This window comes from Loxodonta africana, chromosome 2, assembly GCF_030014295.1.
Source record: "Loxodonta africana isolate mLoxAfr1 chromosome 2, mLoxAfr1.hap2, whole genome shotgun sequence".
Taxonomy (NCBI): domain Eukaryota; kingdom Metazoa; phylum Chordata; class Mammalia; order Proboscidea; family Elephantidae; genus Loxodonta; species Loxodonta africana.
In genome coordinates this window covers 233087389-233101149 of record NC_087343.1, presented here as the reverse complement: position 1 = coordinate 233101149, position 13761 = coordinate 233087389, and the positions used below count along the sequence as shown (strand labels likewise).

The 13761-nt window shown below is 41.1% G+C and overlaps 1 protein-coding gene across 5 annotated transcripts in view; it reads right to left on the bottom strand.

Annotated features, from left to right (window-relative positions):
- LOC135230415 (uncharacterized) overlaps window positions 1-13761 on the bottom strand; it is a 66096-nt gene that overhangs the window by 27865 nt on the left and 24470 nt on the right. For 3 of the 5 annotated variants that reach the window (XM_064279672.1, XM_064279670.1, XM_064279671.1), the window contains 2 exons: window positions 13155-13247; window positions 30-133 (listed from right to left, as the gene is read on the bottom strand). The exons of 1 other annotated variant lie outside the window; for it this stretch is intronic. The gene's annotated coding sequence lies outside the window, so the exon portion shown is untranslated. The remainder of the gene's footprint in view (window positions 1-29; window positions 134-13154; window positions 13248-13761) is intronic. One more of the 5 variants, XM_064279673.1, reaches the window with a different exon arrangement.

Below are 13761 nucleotides of genomic sequence, written 5' to 3'. Positions count from 1 at the left end.
CCTTTAAGTAATTTATTCTAGACTCTCACCTGAGGGCCATATCAAGCTCTATAGTCTTCCTTCTTCCCGTTTCTGAAAAATATACTTCTCTGTCTCTAGTTTTCAGGCATCTCTCTCTTTAATTCCACAAGTCCTAAAAATAAAAAGGTATTTAGAGGCTTCATTTTCAGGTTCTTACAACCCTAGGACACAATTCATTCAAATCAAAAACAAAAAGTTTCTCTCTTTTAATCACCCTTTCTGGATTTCATTTCCCTCATTCGGTTACCTCTCACTATTTTGCTTTAACCCAAAGGCTGACCGTTTATGAACATGGCCAGCCAGAGGAATCCTTTTCTTCAGATGTCTCTTTCATGTCTTTCTACACTGGGCTAGTCTCACTGTTCCCTGCTATTCATCACTGCTTAACACTCATTCAACAAACATTTACCAAGTGCCTACTATGTTTTAAGAAAATGCCTGGTGTGGGATATGATCTCTGCCCTCAAGGAAGTTACCTTAAAAAATGTCAAGCAGACACTAGACAAGTGGGTAAGAGCCACAACAGAAGGGGTCTTGAATGTCCTATATAAGTAACATAAGAAAGTGCCTAAGAGCATAAACTTTAAAAACAGACAGTCCTGGGTTTAAATCTAGGTCTCAATTTCCTCATCTGTGCAACCAGGAAAGTAGCAAAGGACTGTTCAAAGAATAAAATCAGAAAACGCAAGTGTAAAAATGGCATAGCGGGGCATCTGACCTCCTCTAACTTCATATGCGAGAAGGAGAATCAAAATCAACAGCCCATGCTGGTTCTTACAAGGCAGGAGTCAGACATGCCTCCACCTTTCAACCTTTTTACCAATTATGACACCAACCGTCCCTCCCACGGCACTCTCTACTCCTCTGCTGGGTTTAATAATTTGTTGCAATGACCACAAAGAACTCACAGACAATATTGATAATTATGGAGTTTATTAGGGAAGTAACAGGTGACAATTCAGGTTCAGGGATGCTCAGGACACAGTTCTTTGATCAGGACAGCCTCTTCTCAGTGTCTTTGCAGGCACATCTTTCTCTGGCCCCTTGGCCTCTGCCCTGCTCAGGTAAGTGTTACAAAGCTCTTTTAACTCTGCCGGTAAGGACCTGGAGGCACCCCACAGGTGCTCAACTCTCTCGCTCTGTGGCTTGGGAAGCCAACCTCGCCACCTCCTGCCAGTCTCCTGGTTCTGCTGCCTCTGCTGCCACCATTTCTCTGCGGCTGTTTCTCACCATCTCTGGTGTCACAACTCTCTGTCTGTCTACTGAATCTAGGAGGATCTCAGCACAAGGATCCTGGGCCCAAAGGATGCACTCCACTCTTGACTCTTCTTTCTTAGTGGTGTTGAAATCCTCCACCTCTGGGATGGCTCATTTTAAGCCTAGTCAGATGGTAAAACTAACCAATCCCCTCATTAGGGCTGCATACACCTATCTGCATGGTTGTACTCCCACAAGGTGCCATGCCCCTTATTTATATTATTAACAAACTTGCCAACCCCTTTGGTGGGCCACAAGCACCTCATTCGCATAGTCTTACCCAGTCATTTGGTGGGAATTACAAAGACCATGGCTACAAGGGCCATATTAATTCACTGCACCGCAATAAGTAATGCACTAAGCTATATTTAATGCCACTGTTTTTTTTTTATCATGAAGGTGATGGCCAATAATTGAAAATTTTAACCACCGGTGTGACTATTGAAATTTGTATCTTAGAAATATTAAGAATTGAATGCACTAACAAGAAAGATCAAAGAGTCAGCCTAAAGTCCAGAAAGGCAATTAAGAGGCTGATGCAGTAGTCAATGGTTCAAATAAGAACCTGAACCATAGCAGAAGGAATGAAAGAAGAGGAACAATTTCTAGGATATTAAGACAGAATCAACAGAACTTAGTAATCAAGTGACTATGGCAGGGTGATGGAAGGAGGAGTTAAGAATGACTTTTGAATTTATGACTTCTGGAACTGAACAGATGATAGCACCGTTCACCAACGAGGGAAACACAGAGAGTAACAGAATTTTTGGGGAAAGGAAAACGATAAATTTAATTTCAAGGACACGAAATTTGAAGATGCTATGAAACACTGTTAAGGGGGCAGTGGCGGTTCAGGGGTAGAATTCTTGCCCTCCATGCAAGAGACGCAGGTTTGATTCCAGGTCAATGCAACTCATGTGCAGCTACCGCCCGTCTGTCAGCGGAGGCTTGTGTGTTGCTATGATGCTGAATACGTTTCAGTGGAGCTTCCCGACTAAGACGGACTAGGAAGAAAAGCCTGCCGATCTGCAACTCATCACGGGGACAGGACGGCACAAGACCAGGCAGCATTTCATTCTGTTGTGGATGAGGTCTCCGCAAGTCAGGGTGGAATGCTAGCAACTTGACTCAATGGCCACTAACAACCATGACTAATGGCCTTTGAGCATCTTTTCATATGCTTATTGCCCATTTGGATAGTTCTTTGATGAAATGTCTAGTCAAGTCCTTTGCCCATTTTTAACTGAGTCATTGGTCTTTTTGTTGTTGAGTTGTTCTTGCTGTTAGCTGTTGCTGAGTCCGCCTCTGATTCATGGAGACCCCATGCACAACGGAATGAAATACTGCCTAGTCCTATATCACTCACATGATCGGTTGCAGAATGGACCGCTGTGATCCATGGGGTTTTCATTAGCTGATTTTTCAGAAGAAGATTGCCACTGGCCTTTCTTCTTAGTTCATCTTAGTCTGGAAGCTCCACGGAAACCTATTCGGCATCATATTCAGCTAATCTCCACTGACAGACAGGGGTCTCCCACATAGAGGTTGAGAATTTTGCCACTGAATCGCCACAGGTAAAACCCAAACCCGTTGCCATCAAGTTGATTCTGACTGATAGCGATTCTATAGGACAAAGTGGAACTGCCCCATAGGGTTTCCAAAGAGCAACTGGTGGATTCAAATGGCCGAACTTTTGGTTAGCAGCCTTAGCTCTTAACCACTGTGCCTTAATACATATTCTGGATATTACATGCTTCCCAAATATTTTCTCCCATTCTGTAGGTTGTTTCTTCACTTCCTTGATAAATTTCTCTGATGCACAGAAGTTTTTAATTTTGATGAAGTCGAATTTATCTATTTTATCTTTTATTGTTCATGCTTTTGGCATCATATGTAAGAATCCACTGTCAAAAACTAGGTCCTGAAGCATCACCCCTATTCTAAGAGCTTCATGGTTTTAGTTCTTACACTTAAGTCATTGATCCATTTTGATTTTATGTTTATATATGGTATGAGATACAAGTCAAACTTCATTCTTGTGCATAGAGAGATCCAACAGTCCCAGCATCATTTGTTGAAGAGACTATTTTTTCCCCCACTGAAGGGACTTGGCACCCTAGTTCAACATCAGTTGCCCACAGATACATGCGTTTATTTCTGGACTCCCAATTCTAGCCTGTTGGTCTATATCTCTCTCTGTATACCAGTACCAGACTGTTTGGGTTACTGTAGCTTTATAGTACATTTTGAAATAGAAGTGTGAGTCCTCCTACTTTGTTGTTCTTTTTCAAGATTGCTTTGGCTATCGGGGGCTCCTTGCAATTCCATATGAATTTGAGGATTGGCTTTTCTACTTCTGCAATAAAGACTACTGGCATTTTGATAGGAATCATGTTGAATCTCTAGGTCACTTTGGGTAGTATTTCTATCTTAACAATATTAACTGTGTCTTTCCCTTTATTCAGATCTTCTTTAATTTCTTTCAATGACCTTTTTCTATAGTTTTCAGTGTACACTTTTTTCAGCTTCCTGGTTAAACTAATTCTTTGGTATTGTATTATTTAAGATGTCATTGAAAATGGAATTGTTTTCTAAATTTCCTTTTCAGATTGTTCATTGCTTTTAAGTAGTGGCTGAGTCCTTAACCATTGTACCATCAGGACTTCTTAAGTCAAGGTAATCCTGATTAATTTTATACAGATAAAGAAAAATATCTGTGAAGTCTCTAAATTACCTTCAGTAAGGTTTTCATAAATGTTCCCCACAATTAACTTTCATAGTAAAAAAAAAAAAAATTTTTTTTTTTTTTTTTTTAACTTTCATAGTACCTACCAACAATTTACTCAAACACATAGTTCACAGAGACAAATAAACTATTATTTCTATTTCTTTATGGTTGGGTAAATCTGTAGTGTTATCAGTAATTAAAATACTCCTACTGTACCCCCTCTTATACTTTGCAATCTCTTTCATTTAAGGTGTTTACTAAACCTAATCTTGTTTGTCTAATTAAGATTCCCATTAGGATAATGCTTAGGGTCGCTATGAGTCAGAATCCACTCGATGCCAACAGTTTAAGACAATGCTTGTTCCACAATTATTTGCAGTTCACAGTTCAGTATTTTTTATTCATCATTTTCTGAAATTCTTTTCTTTTTCTTCTGGATATAATTATCCACTCATTTGATCTGCAGGTAACACTTTCTTTAGCCATATGAAGTCAAAATGTAACCATCAATTTAAATTCTGTCATATATTTTATACATTAAAAGTATATTCGAGAGGGGGGCCAAGATGGCGGACTAGGTGGACGCTCCCGCGGATCCCTCTTGCAACAAAGACTCGGAAAAACAAGGGAATCGATCACATACATAACAATCTATGAACTCTGAACAACAAGCACAGACTTAGAGACGGAGGACGAACAAATACGGGCAGACAGCGACTGTTTTCAGAACTAGGAGCCAGCGCACCAGGCAGGTGACCTTCGGAGCTCGATCTGGGGCAGAGCCCAGGGGGGCAGACGGCACAGAAAGGGGGCCCACCCCTTCCCCCCCGAACCCATCCCGGGAGGAAGCCTAGCAGGTTGGCGCGGGCGGCGTAGGGGCGCAGCCGGAGGGAGAAACACCCGGGAGGCAGTGACTGATCTGAGAGGGGGGAGAACAGCGTCCCAGCTGGGGTGCCCTGCTGTCCGCCGGGAGTTAGGCGAGAAGCCGACGGGGCGCGCGCGGGGGGGGGGGTCAGCTGTGTTTCCCTGGAGTGACCCCAGGGCGGGGCCCACGCGTTCGTGCGGGAGGACGCGCACCCAGTCCGCGCGTGTGGCACGGCACACCAGAGGGAGAAATCCCCGGAGGTGTCTGGTCTCAAAACAGGGAAAGCAGCATCCCAGACGGGGAGCCATTCCGCTGCGATCTGGGCACGCGCGCGCGCGCGGGCGGGGCATGAGCGCGGGGTCCATTTTTATTACCCTGAATTGACCCAGAGGGCGGGAACACCTGGTCGTGCGAGTGACGCCCTCCCAGTTTGCGCGAGAGGTGCGGCACACTGGAAGGAGAAGTCCCCGGGAGGAACTGATTGGTCCCAAAGCGCAGAAAGTAGCATCCCAGACAAAGTGCCGCCCTGCTGGGGCTTGGGCGCGCGCACGAGCGGGCCGTGAGCGCGGAGTCCATTTTTATTGCCCTGAATTGACCCAGGGGGCAGGCCCACCTGGCCGTGCGGAGGAACTGATTGGTCCCAAAGCGCAGAAAGTAGCATCCCAGACAGAGTGCCGCCCTGCTGGGGCTTGGGCGCGCGCGGGCGGGGCGTGAGCGCGGAGTCCATTTTTATCGCCCTGAATTGACCCAGGGGGCGGGCCCACCTGGCTGTGCGGAGGAACTGATTGGTCCCGAAGCGCAGAAAGTAGCGTCCCAGACGGGGTTCCGTCCTGCTGGGGCTTGGGCGCGCGCACGAGCGGGGCGTGAGCACGGAGTCCATTTTTATTGCCCTGAATTGACCCAGGGGGCGGGCCCACCTGGCCGTGCAGGTGACGCCAACCCAGTTCGCGCGAGAGGTGTGGCGCTCCGGAAGGAGAAGTCCCGGGGAGGAAGTGACTGGTTCCCGAACAGGGAAAGCAGCGTCTCAACCCGGAAGTCATCCCGCTGGGATTTGGGCGCGCGCACAGGCGGGGCGTGACCGCGGGATCTAATTATAATCGCCTGAATAGACCCTGGGGGCGGGCCCACCCGTTCGTGCGGGAAACGCCCACCCAGTGCCCACGAGCAGTGCCGCGCACCAGAGGAAGTCCCCAGGAGGAAGGGACTGGTTTCCGAGCAAGGAAAGCAGTGTCCTAGCCAGGGACCCGTCCAGCCCAGATTTTGGCAAACGGGGGCGGAGCGTGAACGTGGTGTTCAGCTCTATATTCTGTGGTGCTACACTCCTAGCTCTCAGATCCCTCCCCCACCCTCCCCAGGCGACCCCATTAACATCCGAATACCCGGAGCCAGAGAGAGAATTCAGATAGGGATCTGACTGCATTTTTTTTTAGCTGACTACTTGGAAAATCTAGTTTCCCAGTGATGGCTCGGAGACAGCAGTCCATATCAAACCACATAAAGAAACAGACCATGACAGCTTCTCCAACCCCCCAAACAAAAGAATCAAAATCTTTCCCAAATGAAGATACAATCCTGGAATTATCAGATACAGAATATAAAAAACTAATTTACAAAATGCTTAAAGATATCACGAATGAAATTAGGATAAATGCAGAAAAAGCCAAGGAACACACTGATAAAACTGTTGAAGAACTCAAAAAGATTATTCAAGAACATAGTGGAAAAATTAACAAGTTGCAAGAATCCATAGAGAGACAGCATGTAGAAATCCAAAAGATTAACAATAAAATTACAGAATTTGACAACGCAATAGAAAGTCAGAGGAGCAGACTCGAGCAATTAGAATGTAGACTGGGACTTCTGGAGGACCAGGGAAACAACACCAACATAGCTGGAAAAAAATCAGATAAAAGAATTAAAAAAAATGAAGAAACCCTAAGAATCATGTGGGACTCTATCAAGAAGGATAACTTGCGAGTGATTGGAGTCCCAGAACAGGGAGGGGGGACAGAAAACACAGAGAAAATAGTTGAAGAACTCCTGACACAAAACTTCCCTGACATCATGAAAGAAGAAAGGATATCTATCCAAGATGCTCATCGAACCCCATTTAAGATTGATCCAAAAAGAAAAACACCAAGACATATCATCATCAAACTTGCCAAAACCAAAGACAAACAGAAAATTTTAAAAGCAGCCAGGGAGAAAAGAAAGGTTTCCTTCAAGGGAGAATCAATAAGAGTAAGTTCAGACTACTCAGCAGAAACTATGCAGGCAAGAAGGGAATGGGACGACATATACAGAGCACTAAACGAGAAAAACTGCCAACCAAGGATCATATATCCAGCAAAACTCTCTCTGAAATATGAAGGAGAAATTAAGATATTTACAGATAAACACAAGTTTAGAGAATTTGCAAAAACTAAACCAAGACTGCAAGAAATGCTAAAGGAGATTGTTTGGCCTGATGACCAATAATATCAGGTACCAGCACAATACAAGGTCACAAAACAGAACGTCCTGATATCAACGCAACTCAAACAGAGAAAGCACAAAAACAAACAAATTAAGACTAATTCTAAAAAATAAATAAATAAACAAAATAATACACACAACAGGAAATCATGGAAATCAATAGCTAAACGATCAAAATAATCAAAAAGAGGGACTAAATATAGGAGGCATTGAACTGCCAGATGGAGAGTGATACAAGGCGAAATAGAAGGATACAAGTTAGGGTTTTACTTAGAAAAATAGGGGTAAATAAAAAGGTAACCACAAAAAGGAATATCAATTCCATAACTCAAGAAAAAAGCCAAGAAAAACGTAACGACTCAATAAACACAAAGTTAAACATTATGAAAATGAGGATCTCACAAGCTACTAAGAAAAACGTCTCAGCACAAAAAAGCATGTGGAAAAATGAAATGGCCAACAACACACATAAAAAGGCATCAAAATGACAGCACTAAAAACTTACTTATCTATAATTACGCTGAATGTAAATGGACTAAATGCACCAATAAAGAGACAGAGAGTCACGGACTGGATAAAAAAACACGATCCATCTATATGCTGCCTACAAGAGACACACCTTAGACTTAGAGACACAAACAAACTAAAACTCAAAGGATGGAAAAAAGTATATCAAGCAAACAATAAGCAAAAAAGAAGAGGAGTAGCAATATTAATTTCTGACAAAATAGACTTTAGACTTAAATCCGCCACAAAGGATAAAGAAGGACACTATATAATGATAAAAGGGACAATTGATCAGGAAGACATAACCATATTAAATATTTACGCACCTAATGACAGGGCTGCAAGATACATAAATCAAATTTTAACAGAATTGAAAAGTGAGATAGACACCTCCACATATATAGTAGGAGACTTCAACACACCACTTTCGGAGAAGGACAGGACATCCAGTAAGAAGCTCAACAGAGACACGGAAGACCTACTTACAACAATCAACCAACTTGACCTCATTGACTTATACAGAACTCTCCACCCAACTGCTGCAAAATATACTTTTTTTTCTAGCGCACATGGAACATTCTCTAGAATAGACCACATATTAGGGCATAAAACAAATCTTTGCAGAATCCAAAACATCGAAATATTACAAAGCATCTTCTCAGACCACAAGGCAATGAAGCTAGAAATCAATAACAGAAAAACTAGGGAAAAGAAATCAAATACTTGGAAAATGAACAATACCCTCCTGAAAAAAGACTGGGTTATAGAAGACATCAAGGAGGGAATAAGGAAATTCTTAGAAAACAACGAGAATGAAAATACTTCCTATCAAAACCTCTGGGACACAGCAAAAGCAGTGCTCAGAGGCCAATTTATATCGATAAATGCACACATACAAAAAGAAGAAAGAGACAAAATCAGAGAACTGTCCCGACAACTTGAGCAAATAGAAAGTGAGCAACAAAAGAATCCATCAGGCACCCGAAGAAAACAAATAATAAAAATTAGAGCTGAACTAAATGAATTAGAGAACAGAAAAACAATTGAAAGAATTAACAAAGCCAAAAGCTGGTTCTTTGAAAAAATTAACAAAATTGATAAACCATTGGCTAGACTGACTAAAGAAAAACAGGAAAGGAAACAAATAACCCGAATAAGAAACGAGAAGGACCACATCACAACAGAACCAAATGAAATCAAAAGAATCATATCAGATTACTACATAAAATTGTACTCTAACAAATTTGAAAACCTAGAAGAAATGGATAAATTCTTGGAACAACACTACTTACCTAAACTAACACATACAGAAGTAGAACAACTAAATAGACCCATAACAAAAAAAGAGATTGAAATGGTAATCAAAAAACTCCCAACAAAAAAAAGTCCTGGCCCAGATGGCTTCACTGCAGAGTTCTACCAAACCTTCAGAGAAGACTTAACACCATTACTATTGAAGGTATTTCAAAGTATAGAAAAAGACGGAATACTACCCAACTCATTCTATGAAGCCACCATCTCCCTGATACCAAAACCAGGTAAAGACATTACAAAAAAAGAAAATTTTAGACCTATATCCCTCATGAACATAGATGCAAAAATCCTTAATAAAATTCTAGCCAATAGAATCCAACAACACATCAAAAAAATAATTCACCCTGATCAAGTGGGATTTATACCAGGTATGCAAGGCTGGTTTAATATCAGAAAAACCATTAATGTAATCCATCACATAAATAAAACAAAAGACAAAAACCACATGATCTTATCAATTGATGCAGAAAAGGCATTTGACAAAGTCCAACACCCATTTATGATAAAAACTCTCACCAAAATAGGAATTGAAGGAAAATTCCTCAACATAATAAAGGGCATATATGCAAAGCCAACGGCCAATATCACTCTAAATGGAGAGAACCTGAAAGCATTTCCCTTGAGAACGGGAACCAGACAAGGATGCCCTTTATCACCGCTCTTATTCAACATCGTACTTGAAGTCCTAGCCAGGGCAATTAGGCTAGACAAAGAAATAAAGGGTATTCAGATTGGTAAGGAGGAAGTAAAGCTATCACTATTTGCAGATGACATGATCGTATACATGGAAAACCCTAAGAAATCCTCCAGAAAACTACTGAAACTAATAGAAGAGTTTGGAAGAGTCTCAGGATATAAAATAAACATACAAAAATCACTTGGATTCCTCTACATCAACAAAAAGAACACCGAAGAGGAAATAACCAAATCAATACCATTCACAGTAGCCCCCAAGAAGATAAAATACTTAGGAATAAATCTTACCAAGGAAGTAAAAGACCTATACAAAGAAAACTATAAAACTCTGCTACAAGAAATTCAAAAGGACACGCTTAAATGGAAAAACATACCCTGCTCATGGATAGGAAGACTCAACATAGTAAAAATGTCTGTTCTACCAAAAGCCATTTATACATACAACGCACTTCCAATCCAAATACCAATGTCATACTTTAAGGGAATAGAGAAACAAATCACTAACTTCATATGGAAAGGAAAGAATCCCCGGATAAGCAAAACATTACTGAAAAAGAAGAAAGTGGGAGGCCTCACCCTACCTGATTTCAGAACCTATTATATAGCTACAGTAGTCAAAACAGCCTGGTACTGGTACAACAACAGGCACATAGACCAATGGAACAGAATTGAGAATCCAGATATAAATCCATCCACGTATGAGCAGCTGATATTTGACAAAGGACCAGTGTCAGTCAATTGGGGAAATAATAGTCTTTTTAACAAATGGTGCTGGCATACCTGGATATCCATTTGCAAAAGAATGAAACAGGACCCATACCTCACACCATGCACAAAAACTAACTCCAAGTGGATCAAAGACCTAAACATAAAGACTAAAACGATAAAAATCTTGGAAGAAAAAATAGGATCTACCCTAGGAGCCCTAATACAGGGCATAAACAGAATACAAAACATTACCAAAAATGATGAAGAGAAACCCGATAACTGGGAGCTTCTAAAAATCAAACACCTATGCTCATCTAAAGACTTCACCAAAAGAGTAAAAAGACCACCTACAGACTGGGAAAGAATATTCAGCTATGACATCTCAGACCAGCGCCTGATCTCTAAAATCTACATGATTCTGTCAAAACTCAACCACAAAAAGACAAACAACCCAATCAAGAAGTGGGCAAAGGATATGAACACACATTTCACTAAAGAAGATATTCAGGCAGCCAACAGATACATGAGAAAATGCTCTCGATCATTAGTCATTAGAGAAATGCAAATTAAAACTACGATGAGATTCCATCTGACACCAACTAGACTGGCATTAATTCAAAAATCACAAAATAATAAATGTTGGAGAGGCTGCGGAGAGACTGGAACTCTCATACACTGCTGGTGGGATTGTAAAATGGTACAACCACTGTGGAAATCCATCTGGCGTTATCTTAAACAGTTAGAAATAGAACTACCATACAAACCAGAAATCCCACTCCTCGGAATATACCCTAAAAATACAAGACCCTTCACACAAACAGATATATGCACACCCATGTTTATTGCAGCTCTGTTTACAATAGCAAAAAGCTGGAAGCAACCAAGATGTCCATCAACGGACGAATGGGTAAATAAATTGTGGTATATTCACACAATGGAATACTACGCATCGATAAAGAACAGTGACGAATCTCTGAAACATTTCATAACATGGAGGAATCTGGAAGGCATTATGCTGAGCGAAATGAGTCAGTTGCAAAAGGACAAATATTGTATAAGACCACTATTATAAGATCTTGAGGAATAGAAAAAACGGAAAAGAACACATACTTTTGTGGTTACAAAGGGGGGAGGGAGGGAGGGAGGGAGGGAGGGAGAGGGCTTTTTATTGATCAATCTGTAGAGGGGAACTGCTTTGGGTGAAGGGAAAGACAACACTCAAAACAAGGAAGGTCAGCCTAATTGGACAGGATTAAAAGTAAAGAGGTTTCCGAGATAAAATGAAAGCTTCAAAGGATAGCGAAGCAGGGGCTGGGGTCTGGGGAACTTGGTTTGAGAGGACTTCTAAATCAATGGGCAAAACAATTCTATTATGAAAACACTCTGCATCCCACTTTGAATTGTGGCACCTGGGGTCCTAAATGCCAACAAGCAGCCATCTAAAATACATTAATTGGTCTCAACCCACCGGGAGCAAAGGCAAAGGAAGAACACCAAGGTCACACGACAACTAAGAACCCAAGAGACAGAAAGGGCCACTTGAACCAGAGACCTACAATATCCTGAGACCAGAAGAACAAGTTGGTGCCCGGCCACAATCGATGTCTGCCCTGTCAGGGAGCACAAGAGACAACTCCTGAGGGAGCAGGAGACCAATGGGATACAGACCCCAAATTCTCATTAAAAGACCACACCTAATGGTATGATTGCGACTAGAGGAATCCCAGAGACAATGCTCCCCAGAACTTCTGATGGCACAGGACAGGAACCAACCCCGAAGACAAATCATCAGGCATGAAAAGGACTGGTCAGTGGGGGGGAGAGAGATACTGATGAAGAGCGAGCTAATTAAATCAGGTGGACACGGGAGAGTGTGTTGGCAACTCTTGACTGGAGGGGGGATGGGAAGATAGAGAGAGATGGAAGAAGGTAAAATTGGCACGAAACGAGAGACTGTAAGGGCTGACTCAATAGGGGGAGAGCAAGTGGGAGAAGGGAGTAAGATGTATGTAAACCTACATGTGACAGACTGATTGGAATGGTAAATGTTCACTTGAAGCTTAATAAAAATTAAAAAAAAAAAAAAGTATATTCAAGTCTTAAATGAAAAGGTCAAAACTTTCCTTCAAAGCCCAATTCCATCGCCTAATCTATGGCAGACTAGCCTAACAAGAGACACAAACTGACGTTCAACAATATCTGAGGGACAACTCTTAGGAGTCTATTTGGTTTAAAAATTGTGAAGAGGACCCTTCCACATGTATAGATTACTGAGTTCCTCAAAGAAGTTTGCTCATGTGGGTTGTATCTACTAATGTTTACTGCATTCCAAATTAAAACTAAAAATCTAAAAAAACTATTTTTAAATTCATTTCATAATAAAATATCATTTACCTATTAACAGAAATAAATTTGCTATGAAAACAATTATCTTCAAAAGAATTTTGTGAAAAGAGTAGCACAGTTTCATGTTTTTACGAAACTCTTTAATGTCTGAATTAAAAAGAAAAAAGTTGGTGTCTCATAGCCATGTGTTGAAATAAACTGTCTTCATTCAAGAACATGCAGAAAATCTCTACTCACACAAAACAGCCTTTTCAGATAATTGTGGATATTCTTCTTTGATAGGACATCAAAACTTGACCAGTAGAAAACATCAATCAAAACGGTCTGGTACTAGTGTAACAAAAGAAACACAAATCAATGGGATAGAACTGAGAGTCCAGAAATAAATCCACACATCTGTGATCAACTGATTTTTGATAAGGGTGCTAAGTTCCATTCGATACGGAAAGAAAAGTCTCCTCTATAAATGGTGTTAGGAAAATTGAATTTCCATATGCAGAAAAATGAAACATACAAAAACAAATTCAAAATGAAGTAAGAACATAAATGTGAAAAGTAAAGCCATAACATTGCTAGAAGAAAATGCAGAGGCAATGCTGTCAGGCCTAGTTTTGAACAATGGATTACCTATACAATAACAAATGCACAAACAGCAAAAGGTAAAATAGATTAATGGGACCTCATAAAAATTAAAGATTTCTGTTTATCAAAACACTTTACCAAAAAGTGAAAAGGCAAGCTACCGACCGGGAGAATATCTTCGGAAGCCATATATTCGAGAAGAATCTAAAGCCCAAAATACATATAAAGTCTCAACAACCTAACAACAAGAAGACAAATAACC